This window comes from Toxorhynchites rutilus, chromosome 2 (genome assembly GCF_029784135.1).
Source record: "Toxorhynchites rutilus septentrionalis strain SRP chromosome 2, ASM2978413v1, whole genome shotgun sequence".
Taxonomy (NCBI): Eukaryota; Metazoa; Arthropoda; class Insecta; order Diptera; family Culicidae; genus Toxorhynchites; species Toxorhynchites rutilus.
This window is the reverse complement of record NC_073745.1, coordinates 291,454,687-291,476,233: the sequence shown is the minus strand read 5'-3', so window position 1 is coordinate 291,476,233 and position 21,547 is coordinate 291,454,687. Positions and strand designations below refer to the sequence as shown.

At 35.7% G+C, this 21,547-nt stretch overlaps 1 protein-coding gene across 2 annotated transcripts in view; it reads right to left on the bottom strand.

Annotated features, from left to right (window-relative positions):
• The window catches only part of LOC129765018 (protein bric-a-brac 1), a 405,505-nt gene that overhangs the window by 374,703 nt on the left and 9,255 nt on the right, over nt 1-21,547 (bottom strand). The gene's annotated exons all lie outside the window — the stretch shown is intronic.

Sequence of the window (21,547 nt, the reverse complement as noted above, 5' to 3'; positions counted from 1 at the left end):
ATTGTTTGCTCATCAATAGCAAGTTGCAATGATGTCTCTCTATTTGCCCCGTCCAAGGTAAATAGTGCATATATACATATGCTGTCGAAATATAAGAGCAGTATGAACGGGTGAAACGAGAGACAAATTGCAAATAAATACGTATTAAAGCTTCACGAATACTTTGCCGCATACACGGCGCCCAACCCGAGAAGGATATAGATTCACGTTTATGCTTTCCTTTTTACACTTTCAAACTTCATCTTATAATGTGGTGTAATATTATCACGCATTTATGCAACAGCATCACTGATTATGTGAATAGCTTGGTCGTGTAAAACAGCCTTGCATTCTAGCCAGGCTCGGGTCTATCTCTGTTGACATCGTTTGGATTTTTTTTTTTGTGCAATCCCAAGCTGGCGTTCAGTCAGAGAGAAAGAGATGTCTGCTCCCATACATACACACATTTTGAAGCTTTTGAATGAGTTGCTTCTATTTGTTTTTGTTTGTTTATTTGTTTGTTCAGGTAATACGTCTATACGTCTATAACGCACTCCATATCGGTATCAATTTTGATTAGTTTCAATATTTTGATAAGACTTATGGTTTCCAACGATGCACATGGCAGGTTCGAAATAAAAAAAAAATCATCTTTTATATTTCTCATTAAGATAGTTACCTGCGCAACGAAAACAAACTCATATCTCAAAAACGAAAGAACACCTCTCTGATATTTGGATGTGTTATGTGAAAAAACCTCAACATTAAAAAAAATATTTTTAAAAATCCGCCCTCTATCTTCATCCATGTGAACTATTAAAAACATATACAATTAATGATTACGAAAACAAAAAACAAATTTTGTGTGATATGTTTTATATGTTTAATACGACACGGCAGATCGCGTAACTTAAAAAACGCCTTAAAATGGCGTAATTTCGAGAGAGTCGTGTCAAATAAATTCACGGAAAAAAATCGCGTGAAAAAGATTCCAGTGTATTGAGAATAGGGACGTCTTATGATAAAGAAATATTATATTAAATAGTAAAAAAAATATAAAATATTATATCAAATAGAATAACAGGTGATCCTCAAATAAAAAAATTGCAGCGCATACATATTTTTAGAAAATTTTCGAACTGTACCTGTGTTCTTTTATGAGGGCGGTACGATAAGTGCTTAGTCTCATCGTCCGATGGTGTTAGTATCGCAAGAGAGATTACTTATCGTGTAGTACATTTTCGTAAACGACTACCGTCAAAATTTATGCCGAATCATACTTGTTGTTTTGTTTTGACCGTGTGTGGAAGCGGGCGTATCCGCGGATTTTAGAAAAATGGAAATACCGCCGTCGCCACGACCAAATTGGTCGAATTACTCTACGAACTTGTGCCCCACCCACGGTATTCTCCAGATTTGGCCCCGTGCGACTTTGCTTGGCTTCCAAGCTTGAAGAAGTCACTCGCCGGGCAGAAATTTGAGTCGAATGAGAAGGTCATCGCCGCCACTTTGCAGACCTCGAGAAAACGTATTTGTCAGATGGATTGAAGAAGTTGGAGCATCGCTGGGTCAAGTGTATCGAGCTAAAAAGAGACTATGTTGAGAAATAAATTGCCACTTTTCTAAAATTTTGGTTTTTTTTTGACGTGGGACTACGTCTAACCGGAGTATATGGGGGGTAAAATGAAAACCTAAACACGGAACATGCAGAATAAAATGAAAGATTCCGAATGCTTATAACTCGAACATTTCTTACTGGGTCGGAAAGATGTTGGCATCAATTGATAGGGAATATTTCTACGCTTCTATCGTACTCAATAAAATGTTAGTTTTCATTAGATGAACAATTGAATAACTGTAAAATGTTACACGTTATCTAAACGCCCTAACTGCCTCATTTTGATTGGCCCGATCTACGGTTTCCCTAACACAGCCATCAAACCCAAGCAGCCTTGGGAAAATCGGCATCGCAAATACATGAATGTATGTTCCCTAACACAGACTTCAAAACCAAGCAGCGTTGGAGAGATCGGCATTGCAAATACATGAAAGTCGGGGGTATTTTTGTTCCGACTGAAATGTACTTCCCTAACACAGACTTCAAAAACATGGAGCTTAGGGAAATTGGCATTGCAAATACATGTTAGTCGAGGGTGTTTTTGTTCCGACTGAAATGTGTTTCGCTAACACAGACTTCAAATTCAAGGAGCGTGGGGAAATCGGCATTGCAAATACATGAATGTCGGGGGTATTTTTGTTCCAACTGAAATGTGTTTCCCCAACACCGACTTTAGAACCAAGGTGTCTGAGGAAATTGGCATTGCAAATTCATGCAAGTCGGGGGCATTTTTGTACCGACTGAAATGTGCTTGCTTAACATAGACTTCAAAACCAAGATGTCTGGGGAAATCGGCTCAGCAAATAAATGCAAACTGCGGGTACTTTTGTACTCGCTTGCCTTTGTGCAAACTAGAATATGTTTCCTTTAATATGGTCTTCCGGGGGTACTTCTACACTTGCATGTTTTTTTGCACTCCTAAAAGTGTTTTCCTAACACGGATTACGAAAGTGGGTACGAACACCACGCTTTGGACTGGCTATTCAAGATTGCATTGAAGGATATGCCTTCATATCCTCTGCTCACTGAATTCCTACGCATACCATTTGATGATTGGGCAAGATGTTGATAACCTATTGCTGCGATGACGCCTGTTGATTAAACAATATGCGTTCGACGTACATGTCAAAATCGAAACTGAGTGCCTGCAGTTCATCAAATCAAGCAAATTCGCGGTTCGAGAAATACGTACACTTGAGAGATGCAAACTTCAAAAGGAAACGTAAAATAAAATAATCGTTTGATAATTCTTCCGTTCACATGTTTTGTCCTAGGCGTCATACCAAACGTAAAAGGACTGTCATTAAATTTACTTGCATCGAATGCATGAATCGATCTTATATGGAATAATACAATCTTTCTACTCACAAGGAAAATATATTGAATTCAATTGAATTCGGGAATTGTTCTATTCAATCAAAAATTTAATCAATACAAACAAATGATTGCTACGCTAAGATAGTCCCACGTCAACCTTGCGGTTATATCATAGATATAACCCACCCTTTTTTTTTGTAGGCTAAGTACTTATCGGACTGCCCTCGTATATAAACAAAGAAACAAAGTATTCACAGCAGCGATAATTTTAAAAAACATATAAGGGGCTGTCCACATACCACGTGGACAGAAAAGCACGATTTTAGACACCCCCCTCCCCCTCCGTGGACAAGCGTGGACATTATCTATACCCCTTCCCCTGTTGTCCACGTGGACATTTATCCATTTTTTGACAACAAATTTGGAAAATAATTGAATTGCTAATCAATTCCTTTTAAAATGTGTTTCTATTTTCTATTCTATGGCTTGACATTGATAGAAATGTTAGCTTTTTCAATAGTAGCAGTTTGTTCTCAATTTGTTCCCCAAAATTTCCCGTGAAATTATTATATAGCTGTTTAGTTTCTCCCATATTCCATTAATATTATTACTAAGTTATATTACGGTTTTTATTCTTAATTTTTTTAAGATTTTCAGCTATCCTCTCCTCTTTTGAAACTCCTAAGCTGGTTCGTTCCAGCAAGAACGACCTTATAAGTGCCGCGAGGTGTGTTTACAATGAACTTATTTCCAACATAATTGATTTTACATACATATACGGATAAACAATTTAAAATGTTTATATCACGATAATTTCTACACATTTACACATTGAGTTCTTTTCATTGGTAGTTTGGCAAAGATGTCCGATTACCAAAACCCCAGACCAATGGCGATGAATCATGGAGGGGAAAAAACAAGGATCTTTGGATCACAATTTCTTATTCAAATACAAGTTGCCATTTTTTAGAAAATAAAGCAGTGTAGTAGTTTATGAAGGTTTATCTTCAAGGATGACCACAAATGCTCCCGCTGATCCCGTCAAACTTTCGGAGGTTCTCGTATTTCAGGCAAACACAAACGATTTGTTCGACCGCATTGCGGATCTCGCACAGATCGCAAAGGGGATGAAAGAATCTCATGTTGAGGTTATGTGATATTTTGCAGTGGCTGGTTCTTAGTCTGGACCACCTGTCACCTGTTGTATATTTTTTTTGTTAAGATAGTCAGATGCGTCTCCTCGCCTCCGCTGGTTTAGACAAGGAAGCTCGCAGTTCTGGAGATTTTCGCCGCGTCCACGAAGATGCCAAACGGTTGCTCCCCTACTACTGTTGGTATGGAATGTAGCAAGCCAAAGATAATCCGCAGTAAAGTTTACCTTTGGCCAGGCACGTCAGTTAGAGACCATCTCTGGCCACCCGTAAACGGATCATCAGGTATTACTCCAGTGAGGTTTGGTAATGGTTAAAAAAAACGAGAGACGCAGTTCATCCTCAGGTTGTCGTCGTGTAGGTTGATACGAACACTGGAATCTTGGAATCTGGATAGAATCTTGGAACTTGGATAGAATCTTGAGTTTCTTTGTGGAGGCACCTAAAACTGGTTTACCCAACATTTACCTCGAAGGTTCGATTTGACGCCAGGTTTTTCACAAAGTGAAGCAGATTGCCGTCTATCCCCCAGACTGTCATTGTATTCAGAATTAGTGGAATCCAGGTTCGGTTGTATGTCTTCTCAAGATTTAAGACTACAATCTCCCCGTGTTGTCTGATTGTTTCTAAATTCATGAAACAGAATTCCCAATTCCACCAGACTCAATGAACGACTTCCTCCAAGTGAAGATCGGCTTAAGGGATAACTAATAGAGGTGCATTTCGCTTGCCCTAAAGATTTTTTTAGGTCAACATTGTTATAAATAATCAGACTTTTCATCGTCCATCGCGATTTGTTAGAAAACTGTGAGTTTTTATTGCGTTTATAAAGCGAGTCGCTGATAGAGACACGGTCCATTTATTTAACTTTCGATTAAATACTGTAAAACCGTACATTGCAACGTTTTACGTGAGCAGGGTTCATCAGGTTCCAGGATCACTCATGAATATGAATATTTGTAATGAATCTGCTATTTCCTGTGTCGTGTACTGAGGATTACTCTTGATCTGCATCTCGATTTGATTATCATCAGTGGTGATACAAACTTCCCGGACAAGCCGATAGGAGTGTTTTTGTGAACTTTTTTTCGCCAGCCAATCCGAATGAAGCGCGGTATCTCTTGCGAAAGAGTGGAAAAAGATGGAACTTCCCAGACTTTTGCTTTGCTTTGACAGTTGTTTCTGCCCACATCAGAAAGTTGGAACCAGACAATCAAGATGGGTGCAGCAAGATATGAAAAAGTTTCACATCGATTAAACTATGTAACCAATATTCAAGCTTACTACAGGATAATAAATAATTATTAAAATTTCTGTTTATATTCCAATTTTATAATATTGAATTGTATCGAGTCCGAGAAATACTTTAAATCACATTTGTGATTGATATGTATTTCTTTCACCAGACTCGTACAACTTGTTTTCGTTGTGAAGACGATAGTTTGACCGATTCGTATGATTTCGTATTTCAATGTGAATGACTTTAGCGAAAACATTTCGCAAGAACCAATTTCTCATCTGAAAAATTCGCTCATTCTAAAACAAACATTACTAGGGACACTTACTCAGAAATACGGTCTGTGCATTCATGAAAGAAATTATTTTTCGTGCTCCATTTTCGCAAAATTTGGGAGTTCTAAAAATAGAAACTTTGGTGGCGTCTTCATCTTTCATTTTTTTTTCAATGGCTCTAAAACAGGGGTTCTCAAACTACTTTGGGCAAAAGACCCCTTTTTCCAGGATTAAGCGATGCCTCAGATCCTTAGAGCCAAATTGAAAAAAAAATATATTTATTGTTTTTTGTCTTATTCATACAAAATTCTTACTACTATAAAGACTTTGCGGTTGGTTGACCTGTTATAAGGCCGTAACAACTATATTGCCACCACCAGAAAATATTTTTCTCAACCAAAGACTTCTATCTGGCAATACTCACTTTCTTAGGGCTGCTAAAAATGTCAGTCATTCAGTAAAAAAACGCAAATTCAAAGCGCCGGCGAAAAATTCTGTTTAAATTTGTTGAATATGCAACAAGTTGGAAAGTTTTTCACTGTAAGCGTTCTATTTAGAATCTGCTGTCTAAGTTCATGCTAAGTTCATGCAGTTTCTCAATAAAAAAATGGTGTATTTGATGAAAAATTTAAATTTTGTAGTTTTTACTTAGTAAGTCTATATAACAAATTATGAAAAAAATTAAATGAGCTTAATGACTTTTTTGGGATTAACGGGCAGTGACAACTATATTGCCACCAATTTTTTTTAACTGTTTCAATAGTTTATTTTTATCAAAGATATTGTGTTTGAGTCGTTTACTTGCCTAGTTTCCACGACCTTATGGAGGGTTAAGCCAGGGTGGCAATGTGTTTCGAACAGAAATCTGGATGTTGGAAAATCAAAAGTCTGGATTTATCTGGATTTTGTCGACATTTTTTGTATATTTAACTGCGAATTTCAGCGAAACAGTTTGACGAGCACGTCGTTTGATATTTGTGGAAGCGGACACAGTTTGCTGAAGAGCAATGACAATGAAGTGGCATTCATAAAGGCTGGTGAAGAAGGAGTCTTGATTGAATTGGTCCACAAAGGACCTTCTCAGAATTAGAACTGCAAAAATTTAAATTCTATATTATTCAAAACATTCTACATTTTTACTTCTGATGTGTAAAACATGGTTTAATAGTTATTTTTTCTCATCATATATCGATGCATTTCATTTCTCTGGGAACTCTGGGAATGGGAAAATTTTCAGTAAGCGGTAGTTTGATGTTTTCTTCTGATGACATTGGACGGGTCCAGCATAGTCTGATTTATCATAACCGAATCGTTGAAGTTGAAGTTGATGCGTTTTATTAGCCTTGAATTCATTGAGCCGATCAACAGATATTTTTCCATCGTTTACGTACTGCCTAATGAGTTGTTGAGCCGTTGACCCAACCTACACATTTTCTAAGCTCTCGTAATTTTGTTGATGAAACGCAACTTCAATCAGATCTTTTAGCGTTTGCATGAACTCATTTGTGGAAACAATATCCAATACAGGTCGGACTCGATTATATACAGACTCAATTATATATGATTTGATTATATACAACTTTAGACTCGATTATATACAGTCTAAAAAAATTTTTTTTTTATATTTCAAATATGACTTATTTTAAGAAAAAATAAAATGGGTCAGTGTTAAAGTGTATGTTTATTGGCTACAGGTCGGACTCGATTATATATAATCGAAATTTCACTTTCAACGATCGAATCCCAAAAAATCACAAAAAAGCTATTTTTCTATTAATGTTTGAAATACATTACATTAATAAAATTTAATTAATATGTATTTAATTAATATGTATGTATTTAATTAATAAATACATACATTAATGAAAAAAATGTTTTCTTGAGATTCGATTATGTGCTTATAATCCTAATTGAAAAATAATTGTTGAAAATATAAAAGGTCGACTATATATAATCGAGTCCGACCTGTATTACTAGTACAGTGAAGTAAAAATCGTGATTTTGGTAGATTTAAGTTGAAGATTCATCAGGAATTGTTTAAAATGATATCGCGGCGAAATTAAAAAAAGATAGAAGTTGGGTGTCAAAGAACAAATTGTAGAGCGATTAGAGAACATTAATTTGGTTGAGGGAAATATCCATGTTCATTATGTATTTTTTGGATGAAATTGAGAATAACACCTTAAAAACCACAAACATTGAAGTTTTTCACTTCTAAAATATTACTTAAATCCACTAATTTGGAAGTTTCACTACTCTAGCCTGTATAAAATTTTCTTATCTTTCAAATGGAAGCAACAGAATTGTCCTACGCATCGTAATTTTTGATTTAGAGCCAGTTTGAGGCAAACAGGACCGAAACAGAAAAAAAAAACTCAAAAACTCTGTCATTGTTAGAATTTGAACATATGCGTAGAAGGATTTTTATCATCAAACATGATCCTTTATCACATTCTGGAATAATTAGAATTTGTTTTATATGAGGAAGGTATTTTATGACTTTAAGGAATGAAACAAAAATTAAAAAACGAAGAAGAAGTATATAAAAAACAAATGTTATTTTTTTGACTTGATGACTTGAAATCGGAGAGTGTATATAATCGAGTCCGCGCTGTATCATGAAACGTCGTGAAATACTCGAATCGAAGAGCATTAGGCAGAATTATAGCAAATATACTTCATAATTAAAAGCGATGGACAATCTCTTTTAAGCCAAGAAAGTTGCCTGGCGAAGTAATGGTCCTTGCCCCCCTTGCCCCTTGCAATTTTTTCATGTTCGATGTTTGACATTGTTTGCCACTGTTGTCAAAAAGTGTCAATTGTTTGACCTCCGGACAAACAGTGTTCGGCTATCATGAGGCTAGTGACTATTTCTTCGAAAATCAAACTGAACGGATTGCTTCATAAATGACTAATGAGCTGCTCGTGTTGACCATCTCCGAGAACATTCGTAATCACAGCAGTCCCCTTTGTGCTTTTCAGTCATAGCCTGCTTCAAGAAATCCTTCAATTCTACAAGACACTTTATGTCTTTACAACCAGCTCAGTCTGGCCTCCCAATTCCTTTGGTAAAATCAGTGATGCCATTTTGAATAACTGTTTTTAATAAAACTAGCACAAACTAGCTTTCAAAACGAACTCAATTAAGTCAAATTTGATTGCAATTTTTTTTAATCTGGAAAAAAATGAATAAAGTGCGGAAAGTCTGGACTATACAAAGGATGGTCTAGATATCTGGATGCTTTACCAAAGTCTGGAAGATTACAGACAAATCTGGAAGTCTGGCGAGCGTGGGTTAAGCTAGTAAACTTGACATTATTTTCCAATCATAATTCAACAAAATAAATACAGGTAAACTTCGATATAACGTACATTTCACTTTCAAAATTGTACGTTGTATCGAATTGTACGTTATATCGAAGCATAATAAAGAACTCACAAACGTAGTCTATAATACATTATTGTGTTGCTGCTTTAGTAAAGCTAATGAATAACTTCAATCAGAAGACGAAGCCAGCCTTTCTCATGATGTTTCCCTTCGTACTGTTGATTAAAGCTTGGTTCATTTAGAATCCGGAATCACAAAACCAGCTGTATTTCGGGATTGATTGAAGGTACAAAACTTGTTTTAGCATCACAATACAGATAATTAATTGTTCTATCAGGAAAAAAATATTGAATTTTCTTTTCCTCTACACTTTGGAAATGTGTACATTATATCGAGGTAAAATGTACGTTATATCGAGTGACGTTATATCGAGTGACGTTATATCGAGGGTACGTTATAACGAGGGTACGTTATATCGAAGTTTCCCTGTAGATGTAAAATTATATAAATATTCATTTAATTGTAAATAAGTTGATACAAATTTTTCACAGATACTGGAGTAGGCAATTCATTTTTGGAAAAAATATATAAAAATCTTAGATAAATGATAAATTTTTATTAAAAAAATCACCTTCATTTTATCTATTTCTACTAATGTAATCTCTTGAATTGAATAAGTAAATGAGTGTATTCAAGTTCCAACAAATTCCAGAACGCAAATGTCAAATGCACTTGCCAAATATTTCATCTTATACAAACTTATGCGCGCTTATCCATTTGTTGCGTTTTTGAAAAGTACAACAATAATATTTTCTACTAGAAATCAATTTGGATCAAGTAACACAACTTATACTGTATCTTAAATGTTTCAAACAAGAACTTGTGGTAATTAATGGGGGTCAATTTTTGGACCTCGTCGACCCACAAAATCAATTTTCGTTCATATCGACCCCTGGAAAATCATTATCGACCCCAAGGGGTCGATATCGACCGCTTTGAGAACCCCTGCTCTGAAACAAATGAAAGTAAATCGATCGCTTTCAGTTCATGTACGTCATTTCCAGAATACACATTTAGGCGAGAAGTTCAACGATATCAGAAACGACTACCAGATTATCAGAACGCTCAACCTTTTATTGATCAATATGGCTTTTCTTGGAAATGCAGAATAGATTGCACATTGGGATTGTTGAATACAGAAGTGATTGTTTTTTTTCAAATTCATTCAACGTGTCTACGTGGCCATTATCTAAATCCCCTTCCTCCCACCGTGGACAAGCGTGGACATTTTCGTAACCCCTACCCTCTCTAAAGTTGTCCACGTGGTATGTGGACAGCCCCTAATAAGTTAAATTCTTTCATCTCAACGATTTTTTTTTCCTAGCCTAGCCTCAGCCGGCGGTTGTTGCGTTGGATTCGGATGCTTCTTCTCGGAGCACTCGCTCTTCCGCGTCTGGGCTACCGCATGCCGCAGAGCCCCACCACTCCACCTCGGCAGCGGACGAAACAAATTAGTGAAGAATGATTAGACGAAAACAGAACCCGACGGCAGGCGAGTCGCATCCATTCGAAGCCATTCGTGAAAAGCGATGATGAAACAAACGCGCGTAGAAACGAATATTACTACGTATATATATATGAATGAATGTATATATACATTTATTAAATATCATAATTCATTTCGGAGGGTATCCCTTTCGCAACTGACTCCCAGCAGGATGATGATAATGGCGTAGCGTTTAATGCTATGTTTTGTTTTCGCTCTTCTTCGTTATTCGATTCGTCTATTTATCCGCGCAAACGGTGCAGCAAAAGCAGCAGCAGCAGGTCCTTGAGCACCTTGGCAACTCGGTCGAAGTGCTGTAACGCGGCGCACGCTGCCTAATTAGACCGCTGATACCGTGACGCGCCATCAGTCGGAGGGAAAGGAATACAAATAAATTACAACTAATATATTTATACACGGATGAGCCTCGATGCTGCTTCGAATGGATCGTCTCGTGTGGTGTTGGTGTGGTGCCTTATGATTACCAATGCCTGGCGCTATTATATCGCATCGTGGCCCGATGGAGGAGCTGCTGTTTTAAGGAGTGCTGCTGTCGCTGGATGTACGAAGGGGGACGCGGGGAAAGAGAAATAAAATAAATTCATTTCGCTTTATGGCTGGAAATGTATTTTCGCTTTCCATCATAAACCCATTTCGGGTCCGAGTGCGCATTTTATACCCATTAAGACGTTTTTATTTACGTTGCGAAGAAAAATATGATCCAATCGATCATTCTCTTTTTCGAATGAAAGAATTTTATTGTGACATGTTCTAGGTCAAACAAAAATATGAATTTACAGCTGAACGTGGAACCATCCGAGGGTTTGAACACGTGCAGAACCAGCGAAATAATCTCCTACCAGACTCTTCTTTTGTTCCGAGATATTCTCCATCCGCAACAGCAGCAGGCAAACCGAACCGCATAATTATGTTTACGACAGGCCAACACATCGTTTTCGAGTGCAAGGGCCAGCAGCTCTCTTCGAGTAACTTGATGAAATAGGCGGATTGCATTTCATAACTTGAGAACAACGCGAATGTTCAAGAAGGAAATTATTAAAATATACATTTTAATTCCTCTCTCTTTGGCAGCATGCCACCTTCCCCTTCCAACTCGCAACTCGCATTCAAATGAATCACTGAGATGGGATCCCCGAGACCGGCACGGAAGAATAAGATCTCTTGGGGGAACACAGTGGCGGCAAAATGTTTATTATTTGTTATTTTGTTTCCATACGCGATCTATAACCCCTTTTTTCTCATATCTTACCTCCGTCTTCATCCCTCCGTGCTTCGGCATTTAACGTCTTGGGTGCTACATTTTATTCCAAATAACTTGCAAAGAAGCTCATACTTTTCCACCACCCGTTCCGAAGCGGCAAGTGCTTCTTCGCGCAAATGGGAATGTGTGTACGGCATAGAAAACGGGATTATTAATAGAAGGCACTTGCAAACAAGCGATAGTTTGTGTGTGTGTGTGTGTGTGTTTTCCTGCTCTTATTTGAAACCAAGAAATTGATCTACATTGTTATTTGGCGGGGCTTCGGATCAGTAGCCGTACAATACACGGCTTCCGTTCCGAGTCTGGCAAAGTCAAAATTCATTTGTTTGTGGGAAATTGTTTTTCGTTAATTACTATCGGGTTGGTGGATCAGGAGGTATATGGTCATCATTAGCGGTTAAGGTTATTGGGCAAAACTGTACAAAACATTAGAGTTGTTTTCCCATAATGGATAATGGATCATTATGTAAGGTTCATACTAAGTGCCCGGTTCTGAATTCCTTGAACATTGCATTTAGGTATATTCGAAGCAATATGATGCTCACTAATAATTCAGGTTGGGAATTGATGAAGTTAGATATCGTATGAATATCATGGATTTAATCTGGGAATATGGATGGATGTGAAAAAAAAGTCACAGGAGGGTTGTGTTCGAGACACGACCGCATAGTTGACGTAGGATTCCGTTAGGATGTTGCATGCTGATTTTGGCTATGTTTGAAGAATTACATCATTAAATTCTTTGATAATGACTTGGTGACCCTGAAAAGGGCTGTTTTGTTTGTTCACTCCACAAGTGTTTATAACCGAGTGATGATGACAGAAGGATGGTAATTAGTTGTTAGGTGGTGCGAAGTGGAATGAGATATGACGAAAGTCGCTATCTGTGGCCCTGGACGAGATGGCTCCTGAGTTATGTATGGATGAAATAAAGAAAAAAAAAACTCCTCAGTGTAATATTAGATAATTATCAATACCGAACACAATTATCAATTTCACCAGAAAAAAACATGTTACTTTATCATAGAGAAAACATAATTGAAATAGAAAAGGCAATTTTCGTTTTATAATTTTTACTTTCTGAGTGTTTATTCAACCCAATTCTATCTTCGCTTCAAACCCAACGTAACACGATGCTATATGCATCAATGAGAATTTTAATTGGACTAACAGCACCAAATACGATATGTAGAGCATATGGAAAATCACTCTTTCGAATATTTCTTCACTTTTCCAATTTTTCTCGTCGTATAAACTTTCCTTGGGTGAAAATGAACACAACAAAACAGACAGCTTAAACCAAACGACCCGTTCTCGAGCGGGAACACACCGTGGTTTTCATTTATGAAAATTAAAATAAATCGACACAACTGCTACCATATACAATTTTATACTTACACTTGTGCTAAATTTTTTACGATACATTATTGTTCATTGATATGAAATTTCACGAAGCAATCAACATTAAAGTTCCAAATTTAAATTTTATTTGCTAGAATTAATCGTATCTCTCATCTCACTTTCAGTACAAAAATGCCCCCGACTTGCATATACAGGGTGGGCCATTTAAAGTCGAAGCATCTGGCAACCCCATAACTTTTGACAGAGATGTCAGATTAACAAATGTTATACCGCGTTGGAAGCGTCATTTCAGTACAATTTTAACCATGGAACAATACACACCAGTCATCGGCCCGTACTTCTTTGAAAACGAAAATGGAGCAACGGTAACCGTGAATGGGGAGCGTTATCGGACAATGATAACCGATTTTTTATTGCCATTTGTTCGTGAAAATGAATTGGACAATTACTGGTTCCAACAGGACGGCGCTACATGCCATACAGCGGCTGCCACGACCAAATTATTGCGCGAAATGTACCCCGGAAGATTAATATCGGAAAACGGCGATTATGACTGGCCACCGAGATCACCTGATTTGACGCCTCCTGACTTTTTTTTTATGGGGATATTTAAAATCCAAGGTATACACTGGTAAACCAAGGACCCTGGCTGCGCTGAAAGACACTATCCGACAAGAAATTGCTGCCATATCGGCCGAAACATTGGGCAAAGTGATGGAAAATGCCGAAAAAAGGGCACATTTTGCGGTCAAGGCCAGAGGCAGTCATTTACGAGATATCATAATCAAAAAGTAGTTAGAACGAATTTCCCTGGACCAAAATAAATGAATTTAAAAAAAAATTTTAAATTCCATTTCTTTACTTTGCTATTGCAAAAACAAATCCTTCCACTTTAAATGGCCCACCCTGTATTTGCAATGCCGATTTCCCCCAGGCACACATTTCGGTAGGAACAAAAGTTCCAGCTACTTTCATGTATTTGCAATGTCGATTTCCCCCGGGCAGCTTGGTTTTGATGTCTCTGTTAGGGACCCGCCGCATGTGTCGTCAATTTCGACCAATCAGAAGTGGGTATTTCCGTTAGGATAGGGGTTGAGATTTTTCAATTGTTCGATAGTTAGTTTCATGACATATATTGTTTTCTTCAATATAAAATTTTTTATGGAGTGCCGAAATCGATTGACGCAAAAATTTCATGAATACATCATGAAATGACTGAGCAATAGGTGTTTGAAATTGGACAATTTTCACGATGTACTCGATTTTCGATTTTCAATTTGTACCCCAATATGTTCCCGAAAGACGTAATCCTACGTCAACAAATGGATGACGTCAACTGTACTGAATGTATATGAAGAATGCAAGTTTTACCCCTATCCGTGCTTTAACGAGTTCAAGTCGTGGTAAAGATCCTAGCCCAAATATGAATGTCGAGCCAGGAACGAAACGAATGTACTGTAAAGTAGTTTTACTTTTGTCATAGTGTTTCGATAACGATAACGTTCCTGGAGGAACTTTGCCGTCTCAGCTTAGTCATTTTTATTAGCACTTTGTTCAGATTCTCTTTGCCAAATAACACGACTTGAATATATCCTGAGTGGCAATGCCCTGAAATTCTGTACATAATTGAATCGAAACAAATATGTTCATATAAGTATGATTTTTGTTTGTTTAATATAAAAGAAGAATTCAATTTTTGGTTCATCTTCCTAAAGTATGAAAATAGTTTTTTCACACAAAAAATTAAATATATCTAGATCATATTTGTTGAAAAAAAAAATCCTTCCAGGCATATGTTCGAATTTCAACAATGGCAGAGTTATGGAACTTCTTTTTCTTTGTTTTGAGTCTGTTTGCCTTAAACTGGTTCTACTCCAAAAAGTACGCTACGTAGAACGATTCTATTGCTTGCATTTGATAGATAAGAAAATTTAGTATAGGATATAGTTGTGAAACATTTCAATTAGGGGATTTGAAAAAAAAAAATTGTTAGTGAAAAACTTCAAAGTTGATGTTTTTAGGTGCTATTATTAACTGTATCTCAAAACTGCGATTAGGGGAATGGGGAATAATAAAGGCGATCCGGCGTAGTGGTAACATCCATACTTCTCACGCAGAGATCACGAGTTCAATTCTCACTCCCGACATTATTCCAAAAATGGAAGTAAAAGCCGACGAACCAGCCGAAATGTGTTTGAAAGTCACTATATAATAGAGAAAAAAATAGGGAATAATTATTCCCCGCAACATTTATTGGTTTCAAAACATTTGAAGTACGTCGAGGCGAATGGAACCTACTATTTCATAGTTCAGCGTTTATCGTTTGGCTTATCCACAATTATATATATATTTTTTTAAATAACTAATCAGCGGAAAACAACCGATATTGACACGACCATCTCCGATTTTTTAAATGTTGTACATAAAGTGGCCAAAATAACATTTTTTATTATCAGATGATCGATTTTAGTCACGACTGATTCTTAGCTTAGGGTTTATTCAGAATCAGCGCTCTTTTTAACAAAAAAAAACGTGACACGAAATCCAGATGTTTGATTAATATAAGATGTGCAGAGAAATTGATGTGAAATCAATATTTACAAAAAATATTATTTTCAATACATCGTAAAAATATTACTCAAAAATTTAAATCAATTGAATTGAATAAATGTTCAAAATACTCTGATCAAAACAAGCCCCGTTTGTAAAACGAAGTTTGACGTATAGTGGTGCCGTGTCGGACTCATCAAAATGAAAATATTTTTTTAATTTTTTTAAAAATTTCAGTACTTTGCGAAATTGTAATCATTTAGGGAAAGTAATACAAAAATAGAATCTCATGTGATTCTACATGAAAAAATATATATAACGTTTTATTCTAGAACTAACTGTTTTCAAGATATAACCAATTTTATCTCATGAAAATATTAAGTTGGCGAAAAAGTTATCTATTATTTTCTCGTTAGCTGGCTTTAGTGATCAATATCTCGCATAATATCGATCACATAATTTCATGTTCAGACTCGTTGTAAAGATAATTTCACACTAAAAAAATTCATTTGCTGTTTTTGGTTTGTTCCATTCCATTGTTAGTTACAGGGTGTTAACAATGGAAGTCAACAAAGAGAAAATTCGGCACATTTTACACTTTTCTTTTACAAAGGCGAAAATGCAACCAGGCCGCTGAAATTACGAATGGTGCCTATATCAGTAACATACGTGCAATTTATTTTTTTCAATTAAATTTTTTTTTCATTTTTAAATTTTTTTTTTTATTTTTTCCCAATTTTTTTTTCTGCAATACATTAATAAAAATTAAAAAATTTCGCCTTTGTTCAGATCTTTACAGTCAACAAATGGGCCATTTGAAGCTAGAGATTAACTAGATACATCCTGAATTGGCCAATAGAGGAGGTATTGTGTTCCATCAGGACAACGCAAGGCCACACAACTCCGGCAGCTTGATTGGGATGTTTTAATGCATGCACCATATAGTTCGGATCTGGCACCATGCGATCACCACCTTTTTCTCGCATTGTAGAACTTCCTGATTGAGATGATGCATTGGGATCAAAAGCAGATTGAAAAAATCTATTGCTAGAGTTTTTCTTTAATAAGGACCAAGACTTCCATGAGAGAGGTATTATGAACTACCTTTGGAATGGTAACAAATTTAACAACAAAACGGTGCATATTTTACCCCAATCGGACAATCCGAAGCATACTAAATCAGATTTTGAATTTCATCCAAACACAATGGATTACTTTTTCCCCAACCTAATATAACCAATAACATCGTCAGCAGCGTCAACAGCACTTTTAGCAGCAAACGAGTTCCATTTTTCCTGTCTTCGTCAAACAAACAATCAGAGTTAATTAATCAGTTCTTTTCAGAACTATTTTTTCCAAAATAGTTTCCACTGTAGACAAGTTACCATCGCAAAACTGTTCTCGTGCCCACACACGCAGTGATGCAATTTCGTTCGGTTCAGGCACCGCATCGATTTTCGCGTTGTCTGGTGGGGAGTGCTTCCGAATGTTTGCATCACCCGCACACATTAATGTTGTTTTCAGGCGTTGCCAAAGGTGGAATGAGATGGTTAAAGAGTATGGAATAATAGTGCTGGTGAAACAAAATATAATCTCCTTATTCACGATTCCTCTGTCATCCAGTTAGCGACCGCTCGCAGTAGCAGTAGCTCGATGGAAAGATATGACCGCGACGGGCTTCGCCCCGTTAGGTGGAGAGTGTTTGTCTATGATAGCATTACACGTAAGCATTGTTGATGATATGCCATGTAAATGGTGGTAAAAATATATAATCGCCTATGACTGCAGTTTGTGTGTGTGTATGTGTGTGTGCATTACGCATTACGTGTATTGGAAATAAGGACACACATTACGACAGATGGCTTGCTTGAGTATTGTTCTCACCAGATCAAGAATGAATCATGCATAAATCAGGTTCAACAGCTTTCATAAAAACACATAAACTATCGATCCTTTTCAAGACCACTAAAACTTCGACTAGAAATTTATCTAAAAAAGTTCAATGCATCGTGTGTACGAAAAAATAAAAAATAAAATATATAGAAAGGAAATTGATTTGAACTTGTGTGAATTTAAGAGTATGCTGGGCTCAATTGGGTTTCGCGAATTCGTGCATAGCGCCGAAAAATGTAGCGCGTTCCTATCCGAATGCGAAGAAGCTATTTTATTGCAATAAGAGCTGTGTACTTCGGTTGAAAACCTAATGTGAATTTTTTTTCCACTATTCGTCCCGGCCGCTACCGCCGTAAAACCGATTCGATTTGTTTTTTTGTTACTGTTTGTGGAAGGTTCTGCATAGTTTAATTTATAGAATTTTTCTTTGAGAATAATGTTATTGGTAACGCTGAAGATGTAATTTAGATAAGAGATACTGAAAACCAACTTTGATAATCATTAGGTTCAGTGTTTCAGTGTCGCTCTAGACAGCGAGCAATCAACAGTTTATGTTAAAGCTGAGGATTAGGAGTAATTTGAAAATTTTATCGCTCCGTTGCTTTGAGAATGGTGAGAATGTTTCAATTTATACTTCCAGTTTTGAAACCGTAAAAAATAAAAAAAAGTAATTTTTACAAATATCAACTTCAATATTTTGAATCTAGCATGAGCAGATGTGGTTTCAAACATCTCGTTTGCTCTGAGCCCACGATTTGCGAATAACAATTTTAAAAAGTTTTATACCAAACTATATTTTGCAAGAAAAAATCATTTAAACTCTGTAAACTCCGTATTGCATCTCCTCTGATGAAAATTCTCAGAATCTTTCTTTGCCCGAAACAACAAAGGTCGCTTATTCTGCTCGTTTAGTGTTTTATGTGTCCCCTCGAGCTGTGAACGCTAGCGAATATTTCACATGAAGTACATCTGGTATTGCAAGTCCTACGTCCTCAGCGGTCGTATCTCGGATACAATCCCTCGATTTTTTTTACATTGACCTTTTCATTATTAGAAAAAACTGAAGTACTATGAACATTTATCAAACGACTTTGGCTTTGTGTTAGATTAGCGTTACGTAACCTAAGAGGGAGGGGGTCCAAAAACCGTATTTTCTACGTTACGTTATTTGTGTACCACGCCAATAAACATGAAGAAAATACCATTTGAAAGAAACAAAACAAAAATTGTTCGTGAACAAATGTGAACATAGACACCCCTCGCCCTGTTGCCCACTTGGACATTCTTCCATTTTTTCATAAAAAAAGAAAATTATTGAATTTTCGCTAAATTTATTGTTTCAATATTTTTTAATAAATAGCTCAAAAGCCAAAAGTCAAAAAGCAGTCTGTTTAACATACGATGTTTGACAAAGTTTTTAAAATAGTAAAAGCTATAGCTGTATCGTATCAAACCATCATAGAAGAGTAATTTCAATTTGGTTGATCAAAACTATAAAGTTCATCATTATTTCGAAGAGATCTTACCAAACGCAAACGCTTCGATCACGCATCGAGTATATGCGTAGAGAGGCATTTTGATTAACCAAATTGTGATAACATATATGCAGAATGTTCTTCCCTTTGTCCTTCAATGAACACGGCACAGTAATTCATATTGAAAAATTATGTATATGCTTTTCAAACAATTCATAGTTATAGAAAAGCTGATCGTATCTATTATTATAACTTGTTCAGACAGAGTAGACCAAGTGTCAGAGGGTAAAAAATGTAATTACTAGCCTTTTCATGATCGATTTCAAATCCAAACGTGGTCATTCATTGACTGCAAGTACTCTTTTTCAAAATCACCATGTCGACACGTACTGAATAAATGATACGATTCAATCATTAAATTGTTCAGCCATAGTTGAACATTTTTTGGTACAGTCAGAGTGGACCAAGTACACATTACCCAGTCGTAAAACCCTCTCGGTTGACCTTAAGAATTTTTTTTAATAATAATATAATTACACGACCTTGTTAAAGAGTAACTAAGAGCTGTAGAAAAACAATTGGGGAGAATGATTGAAAGCTACTAAAACTACACAGTTTCATACTTTGAGTGTGATTTACTCTAAATCATAATTATCCTACCGGTCTGACTGAGCACTATTTAGAAAAATAACATTTGAAATACACTGTTAGAAGGTCTTACTCTAAAATATAATCCAATATTTCAAACTTTCATATCTCGAAACTCTGAAACTATTTAAAAATGTTTTCCAGGTGAGCGAGTTGAAATTGTTCGGTTTTAGGTGTTGCTTTTTTTTTTCTTTTTGCCATTCGATATACTGTTTCTCAGAAATTCGTGAAAAGTGATAATTTTGTCTGTTATCACAAAATATAAGACCCGTTTTTTTATTGTTTCGTTAGGGTGACCATTTCGGTTTTAGAGTGCTCCGAAAAATATGTTTTTTCCCTTTTTTTCAGAATTTCATAACTTTTGAACTAGTGGACCGATTTAAGTGATCAACAAATCAAATTAAAGTCAATTATCTGATCTTTTAAAAAAATACTACACTTGAAAAAAATTGGATATTGTTTTCGTGATCATTGATTGTATTTTATTTTTATAGTTCACATGGTCTCGAGACCACGGGCGCTATATTTTTTAAATATTTTTTCCTGAAAGCTGAAGTTTTTTACATAACATATCGGAGAATTAGCCATGTGTTTTTTTTTGCATTTTTAAGTTATGATTTCTCGAAGTCAACATGCTTTCAACATGCGAATCTTTCTCAAGTGTAAATTTTTTTTAAATATAGCTCATTGACTTCAATTCAATATATGAATTATCTGAATCGGTTTACTAATTCAAACGTTATGATTTTTTGAAAAAAGTAATGATTTTATGAGAAAAGTAATGATGTTTTCAATAAAAGTGATGATTTTTTTTAAAAAAGTCAAAGTTAACCATCGATAAAGAATACATCTTTTTTTTTCGGATATGTTATTTAAAAAACCTAAAGAATCATTTAATAAAAAATCCTTTCAAGAAAAAATATAAAAAAATAGAGCCCATGTAAATTATAAGAAAAATAAATACAATCAAAAATTACGTAAATAAACTATTTTTTTAACGTATAGTATTTTTTTTTCAAAAACGACCAAATTGGCTTTAAATTGGTATATCGAGCATCTGAATCAAGCAATTTTTGATTAAAAAAAAATGATTTTGGAAATGGTCGCCCGAACGAAAAAAAAATACAGGTCTAATATTGTGCAATGAAAAACAAAACGATCACTTTTCAAATTCTAAGAATCACTTCATCGGTTTGGCATGGAATGCCTGTATAACAACACTTAGAAAGCAATTTCATTATATACTATACGTAAAAAATGAAAATATGTAAAATTAAGGTTCATTTGAGACAACTATGATAAGTGGATAACGCAGATAGTGGATCGAACTGTCGGTACAGTTCTATATATTATTCATATATTGTTTGTATATTAACAAAAAATTTTGTCTATACTACGATTGCGTCAGGAGTTCGGCTCCTTTAAATCTATGTAACTGAGCCTGTAAAAATAAACGATTTAAATAAAAAAAAATACGATTGCGTCAAATTGACGCATATCCGTAGAGATAGGTATACCACATAGAGAATTTCGATATTTCAACACTTTTGATGAAAATAGACTTCAATATATATTAACCTCGATCAATGGATAAAAGTCATTATAAGAATAAAATAAAAATGCAACCATTTTTTGAAATTTTCGTTATTAAATTCGAGATGCGTCAAAATAACGCGTCCCGTAAACCTAGTGTTAAAGACCATTTGCGGCATTCGTGTCATTGTTCTTTCATTAAAGTTTGCTTATGGTGAACATGCTCCTATAGTGAAAATATGTGAAAGATGGTTTTGGCAATTGCATTATTTGTTGAATGAAGACCAAATCCATATGCAACATAAATTAGCAGAAACACTTAATGTGTCCCGAACAGTTAGAGCATCCTATTC